Source organism: Cetorhinus maximus, chromosome 6 (assembly GCF_964194155.1).
Source record: "Cetorhinus maximus chromosome 6, sCetMax3.hap1.1, whole genome shotgun sequence".
In the NCBI taxonomy this organism is placed as follows: Eukaryota; Metazoa; Chordata; class Chondrichthyes; order Lamniformes; family Cetorhinidae; genus Cetorhinus; species Cetorhinus maximus.
The window spans coordinates 69915357-69921356 of record NC_135884.1 but is presented as its reverse complement, the minus strand read 5'-3'; positions in this window follow the sequence as shown (position 1 = coordinate 69921356).

The window sequence follows — 6000 nt, the reverse complement described above, 5'->3', positions numbered from 1 at the left end:
GATTGACAGCTCAGAAATGTTATTAAAGGATTAGCTGTCTTTGATGCATGGTTATGAATACAAATGTTTGGGGTTTTTTTTATAAGGGATTAAGTACTTGAGGGACTTTCAGTCTATTGAATGGGCTTTCATGAATAGGGTGTTTGTTTATTATAGATAAAGCTGTAATAGATATTTAGAACTTTATTTTATCTCAACATGCCTTCTGAGGTCTGCCCATGGGGGATATAAGGACAAAGGGAGTTGTGTGGGGAGCATAAGTTGGCATTGTTGACATGATGGCTATAAGGGGCCATGGGGATGAGTGGTGAGTCATGAATTGGCACTAAGTTGGAAAAGGGGCTGTAAGGGGCTATGGAGATGATCATGAGCTGGCATGAACTAGCACTAAGTTGACATTGGGGCCATAATGAACCATTGGGGATGGGCATAGGGACAGTATAGCATGTATGGCCTGGGGAGAGGTTGGGGATGGAGAGGATGGGTGAGGGGTGAGGGCTAGAGGGCCTAACATTTAAGAGAACAACTGGGACAAAGTTCCAGGGAACTGAGGCAGATCTTTTGGGCAACCCTGTGTCGCCTTTGATCTGCATCCTGGGGTGGCGGACCTGACTCCACCCCACACCCGGGCACCCTCCCCAGAGCGAGGATCCTGTCACTCAGGACAACTTTTCCCGAGGCAGCTGTGCCAAGCCGAGAAATTTCCCGACTCAGATAACCAACTTGGGAGCAAAAATCTGGCCCTTTGTGTGAAGAAGCATTTCCTGATTTCACTCCTGAAAGGCCGAGCTCTAATTTTAAGGCTGTGGCCCCTTGTTCTGGACACACTGCCAAACCTTTTTATTATTTTGAACGCCTTAATTCGACCGCCACTCGATCTTCTAAATTCAAGAGAATTCAAATTAAGTTCATACTTAACTTAATTTTTACAGATTGTTACAATCCCCGTGGGGAACTGCAAACCAAATTTACTGAATGAACCCCAAACGAAGAAATTACCGATAAGATTCCGCTTTTTGAACAAACAGGCGAATGATTTTCAAGTAAAAAGGTGAATTTTACTTTAAGATAATCGACACAACAAAGATACAACCCACAAGCATTTGCTTAACTCCCTGCACAAATGTGGCATCACGTAGCTACACAGTTCCACAATATGCCATTCTTTATTCATGCAGGGTTGGTCAGGAGTCCTATCCGACAACAATGTTCACCTTTGAGTTTCATGGGTCTGATGGCTGATCTTTGACCTTAGCTCCACTTTCCTGCCCATCCCATGATTCCCTGAGAGGCCAAAAGCCTGCCAATCCCAGCCCTAAATATATTAATCGATGGAGCATCCACAACCCTCTGGGGTAGAGAATTCCAAAGATTCACCACTGTTTTGAGTGGAGAAATTTCTCCACATCTCAGTCCTAAATGATTGGCCCCTTCTCCTGAGACTGTGCCCCCCCCCCCCATGTTCTAGATTCCCCAGCCAGGGGAAACAGCCTCTCAGTGTCACCCCTGTCCAGTTCCTTCAGAATCTTGCATTGCAACAAGCAGCCTGATAACACAGTGGAGGGCTTGAGAGAGGTGGCGCTGAGATACAACTGGGTGTCAGCAGTGTGTGTGTGGAACCTGAGATGTTTATGCCTGATATCACCAAGGGGCAGCATGTATATGTGAAACAGGAGGGGGCCAAGGATAAATCCTTGGAGATCTCCCGAGAGAATGGTAGAAGCATGGGAAGCCATCCCAGGGGCTTCTCTGGCTATGACGGAATAGGTAAAAATGGAATCAAGTGAATGGAGTCTCAACCAGCTGGACAACAGTGGAGAGGCATTGGAGGAGGATGGTGTGGTCAACTGTGTTAAAGGTTGCAGACAGGTTGAGAAGGACAGGGAGGAATATTTTACTTTTGTCACAGTTACACAGGATATAATTTGACTTTGATGAGAGCTGTTTCAGTAGTGTGGTGGGGGTTGGGGCAGTGCATTGCAGGGTGGGTGAGCCTCATGGGAGAGGTTCAAACATGGAGCTGTGGGCAAGGTAGGAATGGATTTGGAATGATCAAGGACTTGAGAAGAAGAAGTTAAAAATGGAGCAGTAGGTTGCAAGCATGGAGGAGTCAAAAGGAGGGAGAGGAGGGGGAAATGGTGGCAGATTTGAAGGGGACAGTACCTAATGAGTGAATCATTCACAATATCAGCTAACATGGGGACCAAGATGGGATGTTCAGTGGTCAGCAGCTTAGTTGGAATGAAGATACGAGAGGAGTAGATGAGTCTCATTGATAAGATCAGCTTGAAGAGGGCCTGAGGGGAGACAGGAAACTAGAGAAAAATGAGAGATCAGTGCTTGAATGGGAGATATTTTAAGGAAGTTTGGCCTGGTGGGCTAGGGGAGCCAGATGCAGCTGATCAGACAGTCTCGATCTTAGTGGTAAAATCCATGAGCTACTCATACTTGTGGTTTGGGGGTGAGGGTTGAGCAAGCAGGGGAGAGGAGTTTAAGACTGTTTGTAGGAAAGAAAAGAAAAGAGGGGCTAATGTTTGCATTCCAGGGTGATCCTAGATTAAGGAAGAGTTTTGGCAGAGGATAGTAAGGGTCGGATAGTGTTTTAGGTGATCCAGCCAGATCTGAAGAATGGCTAAACCAGCCAGCAGCTGTAAACATTGAAGTCTGCATCTCTTAGAATCTAGGGATTGAAGCTGGGGCTATGCTAGCGGGGGGAGGGAGAGACGATCAGGGTGGGAGATAATAAATGTTTTACAATGTTCTTGCAAGGGGCAAAATCACCTTCGTCAGGAGGATGTGGATTGAAGCCCTATTTCACATTTAATCTCAAATTCTAGGGCGACACTCCAGTGCAGTTCTGAAAGATTCTTGCACTGCATTTCAGATGAAACAGGAACAGGAGTAGCCTGTTCAATCCTTCAAACCTCTTCTACCATTCAATTAGATCATGGCTGATCGTATTTCAATCTCATTTAACTACCTTTCAACCCTATCCCTTGATGCATCTACCTAACAAAAAAATTACTGATTACAATCTTGAAAGCTTCAATTTGACCTCTGAAATCCACAGCCTTTGTGGGGGAGGGGGGAAATAAGAGCTGCAAATTTCTGCTGTCTGTTCCATTGTACAATTTTATTTATTTTTATCTGTTTCATGGTGCACTGAATACATGTTGTACATCAAGATATGCTGTGTGCACTCATTCATCTATCGTAAATGATCTATTTCCGGGTCTCTGGAATATGACCAGGAACATGGTCCCTCCCAAAGTCAAGCCAGTCCTGTTCTCTTAGTTTACTTCCTTTGCCCCAAAATGTTGGTGGTTAAATGTGACTGCTCCGAATCACAAGCTCCCTCACCAAACCCATTAAATGCTGGCACCAGCTCATCTTGCTACATACACCCAAAGGGTAAGACTGACAAGGCCATATTTTTCAAGTCAAAAGTGATCACACTGTGGGGTTTAACCCTAATTACTATTTTCTGCTAAGCACCTTGGGCTGTTTTACAATGTTAAAGATGCTATATAAATGAAAGTTGTTATTGTTAATTTGGTCATCAGGATTCAGTTTCTGAGCAATACGTGTGTCCACTAAAAGGAAAAGTAAGTTAAGCAGAATTCTGTGCAAAGGGCACGCCTTAAAGAAGGAACCATACCTCCCCTGATAAAACACTTGAATGTGGAAGATCCCTGCTGTGCTAGCGTGGTGGTAGGGGTAGTGCAATTATGTTCATTGCCCCGATCCTGCTGATAATCCAGAGTTTCCTCGAAGAAAGTATTATGTGTAGACATGCTGCAAGAACTGGATCATACAGGGAGCATTCATCACACAAGCGAATGCACTGAAGGTGCTCAGAAAACTACTCACAATTAAGAGTCAATGGATTTTGAGGAGGCAGTGAAAGAGGTCTCAGCTCAGTGGTAACGCTCATAACTGAGCCGGAAGGTGGTGGGTTCAAACCTCATGTTAGAGATTTAAGCATATAATTCAGGCTAACACTCCAGTGCAGAACTGAAGAAATTTCTGCACTACCAGAGGTGGTGCTTTACAGACGAGATGCTCAGGCACAAAAGAGACTGTGGTGTTATTTGGAAGAGCGAGGAGCTCTTGGTCTAGTGTCTTGGTCAGTATTTATCTATCAACTAATATTAAGAAAATACAGATATTTGGTCATTATGTTAAAGGGAAGACGGTAGCATAGTGGTAATGTCACTGGACAAGTAATCCAGAGGCCCAGGCTAATGCTTTGGGGAACACAGTTTCAAATCCCACCACAGCAGCTGGTGGAATTTAATTAATTAATAAAATCTGGAATTGAAAGCTAGTCTCAGTAATGGTGACCATGAAACGATCATCGAGTGTCATAAAAACCCATCTGGTTCACTAATGTCCTTTAGGGAAGGAAAATCTGCTGTCATGTGACTCCAGACTCTCAGCAAGGTGGCTGACACTTAACTGCCCTCTGAAATGGCCGAGCAAGCCACTCCATTCAAGGACAATTAGGGATCGGAAACAAATGCTGGCCTTGACATGGAACACCCACATCTCATGAAAGAATAAAAAGTTGCTGTTTGTGGGGAACTTGCAGTGCACAAGAGGGAAGGAAGAAGCAAGAGTGGCAGTATTCATTAAAAACATTGCAGAGGATTTCCTAGAGGGGTCAAGGACAGAATCCATTTAGTTAGAGTTAAGAAAGGGGGATCATTACACTACTGGGTGTATTCTATAGGTAACCTAGATGAGATGGAAAAACTAGAGAGTAGTGTTAATAGGGAACTTGAATTATCCTAATATAGACTGGGATGGTAACACTGTACAGGGCCAAGAGGGGGAAAAAGTGTATTCCAGAGAATTTTCTTGATCAGTGTGTTTCCAGTCCATCGAAGGAGACATTGCTGAATACGGTTCTGGGGAATGAAATGGGTCAAGTGGACCAAGTGTCAGTAGGAGAACATTTAGGGGAGTGATCATAATATCACAAGGTTTAGGTTAGCTATGGAAAAGGGCAAGGAGCAACTCAGAGTAAAAATAATTCATTGGAGGACAGCCAATTTCAATGGGGAGAGCACGGATTTGGCCCAGGTAAACTGAAATCAAAGGTTGGCAGGCAAAACTGTTATTGAACAGTTACCTTTAGAGAGGAGATGGTTCAAGTATAATCAGGGTACTTCCAATGAGGGGGAAAGGTAGGGCCAAAGTCAGAGCTCCCTGGATGATGAAAGATGAAGCAGAAAAAGGGTGCATAGGACATACGTCAGGTAGTTAACAAGCAAAAACCAAGCTGAATACAGAAAGTTCAGAGGACGTGAAAAGGAAATGAGAGGCAGAGAGAGATTATAAGAGACTGCCAGCCAACATAAAAGGGAATCAAAAAGTCATATAAATAATAAAAGGGTAATAAGAGGAGGGGTGGGATCAATTATGGACAAAAAAAGGGAGTCAGAAGGCATGGCTTAAGTACTAAATGAATACATGTCTTGTCTTTACCAAGAAGGAGATTCTGCTGAGGTCACAGTGGAAGAGGAGGTAACAGATACTGAATGAGCTAAAAATTGAACAGCAGTTATTAGAAAGGCTGATAGTGCTTAATAAAGTTTCTAAGTCAACAGTACCAGATGGAATGCATCTAAAGATTCTGAGAGATCTAAGGGTTGAAATGTGGAGGTACTGGCTGTAATTTTCTAATCCTCCTTAGCTCCAGGGAGGGTGCCACAGGACTGGAAAATTGCAAACATTACTTTCTTGTTTTACACTATAGGCCAGTCAGTTTAATCTTGGTGGTCAGAAAGTTTTAAGAAATGATAATCCCAGACAAAATTAACAGTCACTTGGTCAAATGTGGATTAATTAAGGAACGCCAACAAGGATTTGTTGAAGGCACATCATGATTAAGTTTTTTGATGAGATAACAGGGATGGTGATGAGGGGAATGCAGTTGATGTGGTGTATATGGCCTTCCATGAGGCACTTGATAAAGTGTCACATAACAGGCTTGTC